The 13,456-nt window shown below is 41.0% G+C and overlaps 1 protein-coding gene and 1 long non-coding RNA gene across 3 annotated transcripts in view; one reads left to right on the top strand and one right to left on the bottom strand.

Moving 5' to 3' along the window:
* LOC309635829 overlaps positions 1-13,456 on the top strand; it is a 501,182-nt gene that overhangs the window by 290,575 nt on the left and 197,151 nt on the right. The gene's annotated exons all lie outside the window — the stretch shown is intronic.
* RTKN2 (rhotekin 2) overlaps positions 1-13,456 on the bottom strand; it is a 130,383-nt gene that overhangs the window by 31,626 nt on the left and 85,301 nt on the right. Inside the window, exon 13 of one of the 2 annotated variants that reach the window (XR_014249010.1) lies at positions 6,048-11,960. The exons of the other annotated variant lie outside the window; for it this stretch is intronic. The gene's annotated coding sequence lies outside the window, so the exon portion shown is untranslated. Of the gene's footprint in view, positions 1-6,047; positions 11,961-13,456 lie in introns of those variants that run through there. 2 annotated transcript variants of the gene reach the window in all.

Here is a 13,456-nt window from a genome sequence, read left to right as displayed (position 1 = left end):
ACCAGATATTCTCTTGCCTCATAAGGAATCTTACCATTCACTGGCCAAACGCCTGTCAGATTTAACAGGTAAACCACTGGTCAATGGTCAGTCCAGGCTCCCCCACCATCACCATCTCCAACTCCCCAGAAATCTTGCTAAAATCTTTCCCATCGCTTTTGCCTCCATGTTCTAATTAATTTTGCCACCCACATATCTGATTTAAGTGTCAACTTCAGATGACTCTTGTCTTATGATAATTTAACTTGCCATTTCTTGCTTCTAGAAGTTATCATAAATATGACCTCCAAAGTAAAAATAAAAACTCACATGTTTGAGTGGCAGCCTCTCCAAGTTGACTGGCACTTAGGCACTGAGTCCTAAGCTAATAAGCATTTGATTGCATCAGTTCCTCCACCTCTGATTCAAACACTGCTTTTGGAGCAAAAATAAACAAATGGGACCTAATCAAGCTTACAAGCTTTTGTACAGCAAAGGAAACATACCATAAACAAAACGAAAAGACAACCTACAGACTGGGAGAAAGTATTTGCAAATGATGAGACCAACTAGGGCTTAATTTCCAAAATATACAAACAGCTTATACAACTCAACAATAACAAAAGACAAACAACCCAATCAAAAAATGGGCAGAAGACATAAACAGACATTTCTCCAAAGAAGACATACAGATGGCCAACAGGCACATGAAAAGATGCTTCAAATTGCTATTAGAGAAATGCAAATCAAAACAACAATGAGGTATCACCTCACATTCGTCAGAATGGCCATTATTAAAAAGTCTACAAATAACAAATGCTGGAGAGGGTGTGGAGAAAAGGGAACCCTCCTACACTGTTGGTGGGAATGTAAATTGGTGCAGCCACTATGGAAAACAGTATGGCGGATCCTCAAAAAACTAAAAATAGAGTTGCCATGTGATCCAGCAATCCCACTCCTGGGCATATATCCAAACAAAACTATAACTCAATAAGATACATGCACCCCTATGTTCATAGCAGCACTATTCACAACAGCCAAGACATGGAAACAAGCTAAATGTCCATCAATGGATGAATGGATAAGGAAGAGGTGGTACATATATACAATGGAATACTACTCAGCCATAAAAAAGAATGAAATACTGCCATTTGCAGCAACATGGATGGACCCAGAGATGATCATACTAAGTGAAGTAAGTCAGAAAGAGAAAGACAAATGCCATATGATATCACTTATATGTGGAATCTAAAACATGACACAAATGAACCTATCTACGAAATAGGAACAGACTCACAGACACAGAGAACAGACTTGTGGTTGCCATGGAGGAGAGAGGGTGGAGGAGGGATGAATTGGGAGTTTGGGGTTAGCAGATACAAACTATTATATATAGAACAGATAAACAACTAGGTCTTACAGTAGAGCACAGGGAACTATATTCAATATTCCGGGATAAACCATAATGGAAAAGAATATAACAACGAATTTATATACGTTTATAAATGAATCACTTTGCTGTACAGCAGAAATTAATACAACATTGTAAATCAACTATACTTCAATTTAAAAAAATGCTTTTGGTAAAGACTTGCCTCACTTTCAAACTGTAGTGAGACTTCAAAGGACAAGCCCTTGGGTTGGTTTTCAAGGAGGAGTCCAGGTGAACCTAACATGAGAAGCCATGGTACCTGACCAGTGGCTCCTCACCTTGCAGCCACCCCAAGCTGTGTTGTTTCCTACACAGTGTATCAGGTATTTCTCGTGCTCAGAAGCACCTCAGTGGCTGGCATACTAATAATAGCCTTAGTAGCTAACATTTATTGGACACTTACTATTTTCCTGGAACTTTACAGATAGCTTTATATACAATTTCTCATTGAATCCTTGCAACGACACTCTGAGGAAGGTTCTAGTATTACCATTTTACAGGGTCTGAGGCTTAGCAGAGTTAGGTGCTGACCTAAAGCCGGTCAGTGAAGGCAGCACCTTTGGGACTGGAACCCAGGCTGGTGCACTTTTAGCACCGCAATGGAAGGAGACTGTAAAATGTGACTAACCACAGGAGGGAGCTGGGCCATCACACCTTTGCTTTTCTCCCCTCCATGCCTCACTGCCCTGCCTAGGGGATCTCACTCTCACCTGTTCTTAACATATAAACTTTTATTTTGTGCTTGTTTTATTTTACATTGGGGAAATATTCTATAATTCAGTTAAAGTTTCTACTTAATGCATCTAGATATTGAAAGTTCCCCAAAAGGTTCCTCTCTACAAACCCATGTAAAGTTTTGCTTAAAGGACAAGTTAAATGAGTGATTTACGAGAAACAGAATTGATGAGGGAAACTGTTCTTGACTTGAAGGGGACAAATATGGAGACTTTGCAACCATGGAGGCAGACAGGGCACAGTGAACATCTTTGCATTCTTCTGTCTGCTAACTGGAATGGGCATTGGTACAACAGGGAATGTGGCTACCAGCCCCGACAGAGAAGGACACGTGTTGTTTAAGGAGATATGTTCTCTCCTTGATTCATGGCCCCGGGAATCAGTTGACGGCTACTGAGTGGGGAAGGAAGCCTTTGGAAGACTTCAAGCACTGAAAATTTTGGTGCCCTCTTCCCTCCACCCTATATAATTAAAAAACAATACTATACCAACCCATAAAATATAAATGTTATACTTGTGATGGAATTAATATAGTTTCTTTTTTTCTTATTAAAAAATCTGGTCTCTTTCTTCCTAGTGTGTGTGTGTGTGTGTGTGTGTGTGTGTGTGTGTGTTTTGTTGGATTGAGCGTTGTTTATTTTTGCCTACTGAGTAATCCAGTACTGAGCAGTCAAAATGTAAGGTTCTAAAAGGCCAATTAATTGCAAAAAGAAAGAAGAGTTAATCTATAGTTCATCAGCTTCTAAACTGAATGTCTAGCAATACTTCACCAAGACTCAAGCAATGCACTAGGTCAGCAGTTTTCAAACTGTTCTGGGAAACCCCAAGGTCCTACAGAGAAGATTCTGGGACTGCTAGGAGGTGAAATGGGTGATGAAGTAGGATAGGAAGCCAAGGGCTCCTCACTCCCTTTCCACTCCAGACTAGTTCCACTTCGACCTGTTTTATGTATTAAAAGGCCTACATAAAATTTTATTTGGAAACAGGGCTCTGCTGCTGAAACAAAAGTAAACCATTGTACTATTGTCATTTCAATGCTGGTTACTGATCAGAAAAACACTTGTTTTTTTTCTGACACTGGAACTAAACCCCATGAATCAATCCAACTAATCTATACACTCTGAGAGGACAGAGACTAGCCTTCATCCTCATCTTCATATGCCCAGGCAGCTAGCAGAGTCCTACCTATGATGGCGATTAGCAAAGTGTTGGCTGAATACATGTTGTTTTTCTCCCCAAAATAATATATAAACAGAACAAGTTATCAGAACAACTTCCCAGGAAGTTCACGGCAGAAAATTAAACAGACTATTTACACTGCAGTTGATAAGACTTGTGGTACATTTAGTCCTATACTTTCTGAGTTCTCCAGTCTAAGTTTTTAATTTTAGTAATTGATTTGGGTTGAAATCAATCTCAAGGGTAATCATATCTCCAAATTTTCACTGAATTTAATTTCTTGGGATGTTTGCTACATGACATAGTAAAGGTGTTGAAGTACACCGGGCATGCTATTCTAACTTCCCTGAGAAACTCTGAGTGATTGATTTTGGGATGATAAGATCTCCGCTCTCATAATTGACTATTTAAAAAACACTTTTGGTATTACAAATGATAAAAACAAGCAAACAAAACCCCACCCAAACCAAACAAAATACACAGTTGAATTTCCCCCAGCAGGGAGCAGGAATCATGGAATCCACTCAAACCCCTTGGTGTGGACGCATGTCAATGAGGTTTGCTCTGGGCCCCTGCATGTTTCCTCCCTTCAATCTGTTCACCCTCTGTGTCACTCTTCACAGCCCTTCAGGCCTCTCCTTCCTTCTTGCCTACTGAAAAGAGAACTTGATAAACCCAGTCATGCTAAGATGCTGCAGGTGGAAGCAATTTAATGTGTCACCCTCCCCTTGCAAAAAGGCTGGCAGGTAAGAAAAGTCAACTCAGTGGTGTCACATTAGTGACCTGGACACCTGTGAGAGGTTTCTCTCTTCTTCAAAAATTTTCTTATAAAGCCAGGGGAGGCTTGATCTTCTCAGCACCTTTATATTGACAAAGCATGACAGATAAAATGGCCCCTGCCCTCCATGAACTTAACATGTAGTGGTGACATTTATAGGTTGTTTTTCTTCTTCTAGAGACAATTTAATGATGTGCATGAACCCCAATACTAATTGTAGTTACTTCTGACCTTGCTACTCTAACAGAGAATAAGCCAGATGTGATCTGGATATACTAAGCCCATATGGCAGATTTCTTCAGCTACCAAATAAAAGGTAAATGCTTCAGCCTGACATTCAAGGCCTTCCATGACCTGAGTTCACCTGCCTAGTCAACCTTATTTCTCACTAATTCCCAACCATACACAATTAAACCATTTCAAGCCCTTGGCATACCCTATATTTTTATGCTTTTTAAAAATATATACTGCCATGGAAACCAATACCCCAAAACCTACTGGTTAAGATAATAAACATTTGAGAGACCTTCAAGATGGCAGAGGAGTAAGACGTGGAGATCACCTTCCTCCCCACAAATACATCAGAAATACATCTACATGTTGAACAACTCCTACAGAACACCTACTGAATGCTGGCAGAAGACCTCAGACTTCCCAAAAGGCAAGAAACTCCCCACATACCTGGGTAGGGCAAAAGAAAAAAGAAAAAACAGAGACAAAAGAATAGGGACGGGATCTGCACCTCTGGGAAGGAGCTGTGAAGGAGGAAAGGTTTCCACACACTAGGAAGCCCCTTCACTGGCGGAGATGGGGTGTGGGGGTGGGAGGGGGGGAAGCTTCGGAGCCACGGAGGAGAGTGCAGCAACAGGGGTGCGGAGGGCAAAGCAGAGAGATTCCTGCACAGAGGATCGGTGCCGACCAGCGCTCACCAGCCCGCGGCTCGTCTACTCACCCGCCGGGCGGGTGGGGGCTGGGAGCTGAGGCTCGGGCTTCGGAGGTCGGATCGCAGGGAGAGGACTGGGGTTGGCGGCGTGAACACAGCCTGAAGGGGTTAGTGCACCACGGCTAGCCGGGAGGGAGTCCAGGAAAAAGTCTAGAGCTGCCCATTGTTTCGCTGTGCGCGAGGAGAGGGGATTCAGAGCACCACCTAAACGAGCTCCAGAGACGGACACGAGCCGCGGCTATCAGCGCGGACCCAGAGACGGGCATGAGACACTAAGGCTGCTGCTGCAGCCACCAAGAAGCCTGTGTGCAAGCACAGGTCACTCTCCACACCTCCCCTCCTGGGAGCCTGTGCAGCCCGCCACTGCCAGGGTCCCATGATCCAGGGACAACTTCCCCGGGAGAACACATGGCGGTTTCAGGCTGCAGCAACATCACGCCAGCCTCTGCCGCTGCAGGCTCGCCCCGCATCCGTACTCCTCCCTCCCCACGGCCTGAGTGAGCCAGAGCCCCCTAATCAGCTGCTCCTTTAACCCCGCCCTGTCTGAGCGGGAACAGATGCCCTAAGGCGACCTACACGCAGAGGTGGGGCCAATCCAAAGTTGAACCCCAGGAGCTGTGCGAACAAAGAAGAGAAAAGGAAATCTCTCCCAGCAGCCTCAGGAGCAGCAGATTAAATCTCCACAATCAACTTGATTGATGTACCCTGCATCTCTGTAATACCTGAATAGACAAGGAATCATCCAGAAGTTGAGGCGATGGACTTTCTTGTGATTTTGTCTGTATAGCTTTGCTTTTACCATTTGTCCTAGGGTTCTGTCTGTCTGGTTTTTTTGGTATAGTTTTTTAGCGCTTGTTATCATTGGTGGATTTGTTTTTTTGGTTTGGTTGATCTCTTCTTTCTTTCCTTTTTTTTAAAATTACTTTTCAATTTTTTTTAATTTTTAATAATTTTTTTATTTTATTAATTTTCCCTTCCTTCCTTCCTTCCTCCCTCCTTCCTTCTTTCTCCCTTTTCTTCAGAGCCGTGTGGCTGACAGGGTCTTGGTGCTCCAGCTGGGTGTCAGGCCTGTGCCTCTGAGGTGGGAGAGCCGAGTTTAGGACACTGGTCCACCAGAGACCTCCCGGCTCCATGTAATATCAAACAGCGAAAGCTCTCCCAGAGATCTCCATCTCAATGCTAAACCCAGCTCCACTCAACAACCAGCAAGCTATAGCGCTGGACACCCTACGCCAAACAATGAGCAAGACAGGAACACAACCCCACCCATTAGCAGAGAGGCTGCCTAAAATCATAATAAGGCCACAGACACCCCAAAAAATACCAAGGGACATAGTCCTGCCCACCAGAAAGACAAGATCCAGCCTCATCCACCAGAACACAGGCACCAGTACCCTCGACCAGGAAGCCTACACAACCCACTGAACCAACCTTACCCACTGGGGGCAGACACCAAAAACAAACGGGAACTATGAACCTAGAGCCTGTGAAAAGGAGACCCCAAACACAGTAAGTTAAGCAAAATGAGAAGACAGAGAAACACACAGCAGATGAAGGAGCAAGGCAAAAACCCACCAGACCAAACAAATGAAGAGTAAATAGGCAATCTACCTGAAAAAGAATTCAGAGTAATGATAGTAAAGATGATCCAAAATCTTGGAAATAGAATGGAGAAAATACAAGAAACGTTTAACAAGGACCCAGAAGAACTAAAGAGCAAACAAACAATGATGAACAACACAATAAATGAAATTAAAAATTCTCTAGAAGGAAGCAACAGCAGAATAACTGAGGCAGAAGAACAGATAAGTGACCTGGAAGATAAAATAGTGGAAATAACTACCGCAGAGCAGAATAAAGAAAAAAGAATGAGAAGAATTGAGGACAGTCTCAGAGACCTCTGGGACAACATTAAATGCACCAACATTAGAATTATAGGGGTCCCAGAAGAAGAGAAAAAGAAAGGGTCTGAGAAAATATTTGAAGAGATTATAGTAGAAAACTTCCCTAACATGGGAAAGGAAACAGTCAATCAAGTCCAGGAAGCACAGAGAGTCCCATACAGGATAAATCCAAGGAGAAACATGCCAAGACACATAACAATCAAACTATCAAAAATTAAATACAAAGAAAAAAGCATTAAAAGCAGCAAGAGAAAAGCAACAAATAACATACAAGGGAATCCCCATAAGGTTAACAGCTGATCTTTCAGCAGAAACTCTGCAAGCCAGAAGAGAGTGGCAGGACATACTTAAAGTGATGAAAGGGAAAAACCTACAACCAAGATTAGTCTACCCAGAAAGGATCTCATTCAGATTCGACAGAGAAATCAAAACCTTTACAGACAAGCAAAAGGTAAGAGAATTCAGCACCACCAAACCACCTTTACAACAAATGCTAAAGGAACTTCTCCAGGCAGGAAACACAAGAGGAGGAAAAGACCTATAATAACAAACCCAAAACAATTAAAAAAATGGTAATAGGAACATACATATCAATAACTGACTTAAATGTAAATGGATTAAATGCTCCAACCAAAAGACACAGACTGGCTGAATGAATACAAAAACAAGACCCGTACATATGCTGTCTACAAGAGACCCACTTCAGACCTAGGGACACATACAGATTGAAAGTGAGGGGATGGAAAAAGGTATTCCATGCAAATGGAAATCAAAAGAAAGCTGGAGTAGCAATTCTCATAGCAGATAAAATAGACTTTAAAATAAAGACTACGACAAGAGACAAAGAAGGACACTACATAATGATCAAGGGATCAATCCAAGAAGAAGATATAACGATTGTAAATATTTATGCACCCAACATAGGAGCACCTCAATACGTACGGCAAATGCTAACAGCCATAAAAGGGGAAATCAATAGTAACACAATCATAGTAGGGGACTTTAACACCCCACTTTCACCAATGGACAGATCATCCAAAATGAAAATAAATAAGGAAACACAAGCTTTAAATGATACATTAAACAAGATGGACTTAATTGATATTTATAGGACATTCCATCCAAAAATAACAGAATACACTTTCTTCTCAAGTGCTCATGGAACATTCTCCAGAATAGATCATATCTTGGGTCACAAATCAAGCCTTGGTAAACTTAAGAAAATTGAAATCATATCAAGTATCTTTTCTGACCACAATGCTATACGACTAGATATCAATTACAGGAAAAAATCTATAAAAAATACAAACACATGGAGGCTAAACAATACGCTACTAAATAACCAAGAGATCACTGAAGAAATCAAAGAGGAGATCAAAAAATACCTAGAAACAAATGACAATGAAAACACGATGACCTAAAACCTATGGGACTCAGCAAAAGCAGTTCTCAGAGGGAAGTTTATAGCAATACAATCCTACCTCAAGAAACAAGAAATATCTCAAATAAACAACCTAACCTTACACCTAAAGCAATTAGAGAAAGAAGAACAAAAAAACCCCAAAGTTCACAGAAGGAAAGAAATCATAAAGATCAGATCAGAAATAAATGAAAAAGAAATGAAGGAAACAATAGCAAAGATCAATAAAACTAAAAGCTGGTTCTTTGAGAAGATAAACAAAATTGATAAACCATTAGCCAGATCATGAGAGATTACTACAAGCAACTATATGCCAATAAAATGGACAACCTGGAAGAAATGGACAAATTCTTAGAAAAGCACAACTTCTGCAACTGAACCAGGAAGAAATAGAAAATATAAACAGACCAATCACAAGCACTGAAATTAAAACTGTGATTCAAAATCTTACAACAAACAAAAGCCCAGGACCAGATGGCTTCACAGGGGAATTCTATCAAACATTTAGAGAAGAGCTAACACCCATCCTTCTCAAACTCTTTCAAAATATAGCAGAGGGAGGAACACTCCCAAACTCATTCTACGAGGCCACCATCACCCTGATACCAAAACCAGACAAAGATGTCACAAAGAAAGAAAACTACAGGCCAATATCACTGATGAACATAGATGCAAAAATCCTCAACACAATACTAGCAAACAGAATCCAACAGCACATTAAAAGGATCATACACCAGGATCAAGTGGGGTTTATCCCAGGAATGCAAGGATTCTTCAATATATGCAAATCAATCAATGTGATACAACATATTAACAAATTGAAGGAGAAAAAACATATGATCATCTCAATACATGCAGAGAAAGCTTTTGACAAAATTCAACACCCATTTATGATAAAAGCCCTGCAGAAAGTAGGCATAGAGGGAACTTACCTCAACATAATAAAGGCCATATATGACAAACCCACATGCAACATCGTTCTCAATGGTGAAAAACTGAAACCATTTCCTCTGAGATCAGGAACAAGACAAGGTTGTCCACTCTCACCACTATTATCCAACATAGTTTTGGAAGTTTTAGTGACAGCAATCAGAGAAGAAAAAGAAATAAAAGGAATCCAAATCAGAAAAGAAGAAGTAAAGCTGTCTCTGTTTGCAGATGACATGATACTAACTGTAGAGAATCCTAAAGTTGCTACCAGAAAACTACTAGAGCGAATCCATGAATTTGGTAAAGTAGCAGGATACAAAATTAATGCACAGAAATCTCTTGCATTCCTATACACTAATGATGAAAAATCTAAAAGAGAAATTAAGGAAACACTCTCATTTACCATTGCAACAAAAAGAATCAAATACCTAGGAATAAACCTACCTAAGGAGACGAAAGACCTGTATGCAGAAAACTGTAAGACACTGATGAAAGAAATTAAAGATGATACAAACAGATGGAGAGATATACCATGTTCTTGGATTGGAAGAATCAATATTGTGAAAATGGCTACACTACCCAAAGCAATCTACAGATTCAATGCAATCCCTATCAAACTACCAATGGCATTTTTCACAGAACTAGAACAAAAATTTTCACAATTTGTATGGAAACACAAAAGACCCCGAATAGCCAAAGCAATCTTGAGAAAGAAAAACGGAGATGGAGGAATCAGGCTCCCAGACTTCAGACTATACTACAAAGCTACAGTAATCAAGACAGTATGGTACTGGCACAAAAAACAGAAACAGAGATCAATGGAACAGGATAGAAAGCCCAGAGATAAACTCACACACCTATGGTCACCTTATTTTTGATAAAGAAGGCGAGAATACACAATGAAGAAAAGACAGCCCCTTCCATAAGTGGTGCTGGGAAAACTGGACAGCTACATGTAAAAGAATGAAATTAGAACACTCCCTAACACCATACACAAAAATACACTCAAAATGGATTAAAGACCTAAATGTAAAGCCAGACACTATAAAACTGTTAGAGGAAAACATAGGCAGAACACTCTATGACATAAATCACAGAAAGATCCTTTTTGACCCACCTCCTAGAGAAATGGAAATAAAAACAAAAATAAAAAAATGGGACCTAATGAAACTTAAAAGCTCTTGCACAGCAAAGGAAAGCATAAACAAGACGAAAAGACCACCCTCAGAATGGGAGAAAATATTTGCAAACGAAGCAACGGACAAAGGATTAATCTCCAAAATTTACAAGCAGCGCATGCAGCTCAATATCAAAAAAAACAAACAACCCAATCCAAAAATGGGCAAAAGACCTAAATAGACATTTCTCCAAAAAAGATATACAGATGGCCAACAAACACATGAAAGGATGCTCAACATCACTAATCATTAGAGAAAGGCAAATCAAAACTACAATGAGGTATCACCTCACACCAGTCAGAATGGCCATCATCAAAAATCTACAAACAATAAATGCTGGAGAGGGTGTGGAGAAAAGGGAACCCTCTTGCACTGTTGGTAGGAATGTAAATTGATAGAGCCACTATGGAGAACAGTATGGAGGTTCCTTAAAAAACTAAAAATAGAACTACCATACGATCCAGCAATCCCACTACTGGGCTTATACCCTGAGAAAACCATAATTCAAAAAGAGTCATGTACCACAATGTTCATTGCAGCTCTATTTACAATAGCCAAGACATGGAAGCAACCTAAGTGTCCATCAACAGATGAATGGATAAAGAAGATGTGGCACATATATACAATGGACTATTACTCAGCCATAAAAAGAAACGAAATTGAGTTATTTGTAATGAGGTGGGTGGACCTAGAGACTGTTATACAGAGTGAAGTAAGTCAGAAAGAGAAAAACAAATAACGTATGCTAACACATATATATATGGAATCTAAAAAAAATATGGTTCTGGAGAACCTAAGGGCAGGACAGGAATAAAGACGCAGATGTAGAGAGTGGACTTGAGGACATGGGGAGGGGGAAGGGTAAGCTGGGATGAAGTGAGAGAGTGGCTTGGACATATACACACTACCAAATGTAAAACAGATAGCTAGTGGGAAGCAGCCACATAGCACAGGGAGATCAGCTCTGTGCTTTGTGACCACCTAGAGGGGTGGGATAGGGAGGGTGGGAAGGAGATGCAAGAGGGAGGAGATATGGGGATATATGTATATGTATAGCTGATTCACTTTGTTATAAAGCAGAAACTAACACACCATTGTAAAGCAATTATACTCCAATAAAGATGTTAAAAAATAATAATAATAAATATTTATTATCTTATTATCAAATTTCTGCAGGTCAAGAATTTAGGAGATGCTTAGCTGGGTGGTTCTGGCTTGGAATTTCTCCGGAGGCTGCCATCAGGCCTAGGTTTGTGGATCCGCTTCTGAGTGCTCATTCGAAAGCTGGTGCTGGTTGTGGGGCAGAGGTCTCAGTTTCTCTCTACATGGATCTCTTCCAGGACTGATGGAGCGTAGTTGCCGGCTTCCCTCAAAGTCAGTGATGCACGACAGAGTGCTTAGGTATAAGCCCTCCTTCATATCCTAGCCTCACAGGTCACACAGCATCACTTCCACCGTCCTCTAGTCACTGGAAGTGAATCCCTAAGCCCAAATTCAAGGGGAGGAGAATTACATTCTACCTTTGAAGAAGTGTGAACGAATCTGTGGACACATTTTAAGCCACCATGATCCTCCTGCCCCACTGTTCCTTCTGTTCCCTGTGCGGAAGGCCCCTTCCCGTATCTGCAGAGCCCAATCCTACAACACTTAGCAGCATCCCTGGTCCCTTCCTACCAGATTCAAGCAGCACCCTGAACCTCCGTCGGGGCAATCAAAAATGTCTCCAGACACTGCCAAATATTCCATGGTGAACACAAATTACTCCTGATTTAGAACCACAGTTCTAGATGTTAAGTTCTGTGATTCATTTTTTCACCCCAATATTAAAAAGTTTTAATATGTTGATGTAGTCACTACTTTAGGAGAATAAAACTTTATTCTTTCAATCTTTATGTTGCTGAGGACCCTGACTTGTCCTGTCCAACCTTCCTTAGGCCCCCTTCATTCCTCTGGATGATTCTAATAGCCTTTCAATAAAGTCCCCCACCAGTCTTGCTGTTGTTGCTTTTGCTTAAGTTATCACCTGTTGCTTTTTTACCAAAAGGAAATGTAATTAATGAAAACCAACTCATACTTCAAGCCTGGCTCAAATACCCATCCTGCCAGATGTTCCTGGATGGAATTTATCTTTTCCTCCCTTTCATATTTCTATTATAATGCTCTCCACGGCCTGCTAGTAGAGTCAGGTTTACATATACCCAAACCTCCCCTCCCAAATGCCTCCCAGGGCCAGACATGATGCCCAGAATAGTACAGGCTGGATGTAACTGTGAATGAAATCGATTTTCATTGGGGGCTTTAATACAAAGAGATACTCCAAGTGATCACATCACTAGGGAAAAAGAGTTTTCAGGCTAGTCTGGCAAAACTTGCTCTCAATGATTTTTTGTTATTTCACGTTTATTAGAGGTTGTAGTACAATGAGGAGGTTGTTCACTCACTTTGGAATGATGACTGATTACTTTCAAATTCTGTCTCATTCACCATGAGACCTTGGGCAAGTTACTTAACTGTTCTGTGCCTCAAATTGCTCACCTGTAAAGCGGTGGCTATTATAATACTACCTCATGGGGTTTAAAATTAAACAGATCAACTTGGAGCTGCTCTAGCTGATTTAGGAGGGGGAGCACCAGAGACTCACTCACTTGGCGTCACCCCCACTGGTTGCAGCCTCTAAGGGCATCACCTCAGGAACCTAGGGCTCTCTAGATTAGCTTGAGACAAACACCAACAGCCATTTCAGTGGTTCTACTGATAATGAAGTTGAACTGGTAAATAATAGCTTACCCAAGGCAAGATGGCTAGTTAATTGTAAACCAGTGACTAGAATCCAATTCTCCCAATTCATAAGCTGTGTGCTCTTTCCACTAACTCTGCCAACTCTAGTCCTGTTGTCAACTACTCCTACTTAGTTTAACTTATTTTTTTGAACTGGCATTAAGGTCCTGCCTGTGGTCCAACATACCCTACCTTTCCCC

This window comes from Balaenoptera borealis (assembly GCF_965194805.1).
Source record: "Balaenoptera borealis genome assembly, chromosome: 10".
NCBI classification, from domain to species: domain Eukaryota; kingdom Metazoa; phylum Chordata; class Mammalia; order Artiodactyla; family Balaenopteridae; genus Balaenoptera; species Balaenoptera borealis.
This window is presented reverse-complemented; position numbering and strand designations above follow the sequence as displayed.